Below are 667 nucleotides of genomic sequence, written 5' to 3'. Positions count from 1 at the left end.
CTATGAATGTCAAGATGAACACCAAGAACACTTTGAAGATCATGATGAACATCAAGAACATTTTTTTAAAAAATTTTTGATGCAAAGAAAACATGCAAGACACCGAACTTAGAAATATTTAATGCTTGGAAAATATGAATGCAAAAATGCACATGAAAAACAACAAAAGACATAAAACAAGAAATCTTCAAGATCAAACAATAAGACTTGTCAAGAACAACTTGAAGATCATGAAGAACATTATGAATGCATGGAATTTCGAAAAATGCAAGAAAAATTTTAAAAGCATGCAATTGACACCAAACTTAAAAATTGACTCAAGACTCAAACAAGAAACACAAAATATTTTTGATTTTTATGATTTTATGATTTTTTTTGTATTTTTATTAATTAATTTTTTTTTTTCGAAAAACATTTTTGGAAAAACGAAAAATAAAAGAAAAATTTTTGAAAAAGATTTTTGAAAAGAAAATTACCTAATCTGAGCAACAAGATGAACCGTCAGTTGTCCATACTCGAACAATCCCCGGCAACGGCGCCAAAAACTTTGTGGACGAAATTGTGATCACTATTCTTTAAGTTATACTTTTATGGAATTTGAAATTGGCACGAGTGGACACAACTCTGTTCAACTAACCAGCAAGTGTACTGGGTCGTCCAAGTAATA

The sequence above is a fragment of the Arachis duranensis genome, chromosome 6, assembly GCF_000817695.3.
Source record: "Arachis duranensis cultivar V14167 chromosome 6, aradu.V14167.gnm2.J7QH, whole genome shotgun sequence".
Taxonomy (NCBI): Eukaryota; Viridiplantae; Streptophyta; class Magnoliopsida; order Fabales; family Fabaceae; genus Arachis; species Arachis duranensis.
This window is presented reverse-complemented; position numbering follows the sequence as displayed.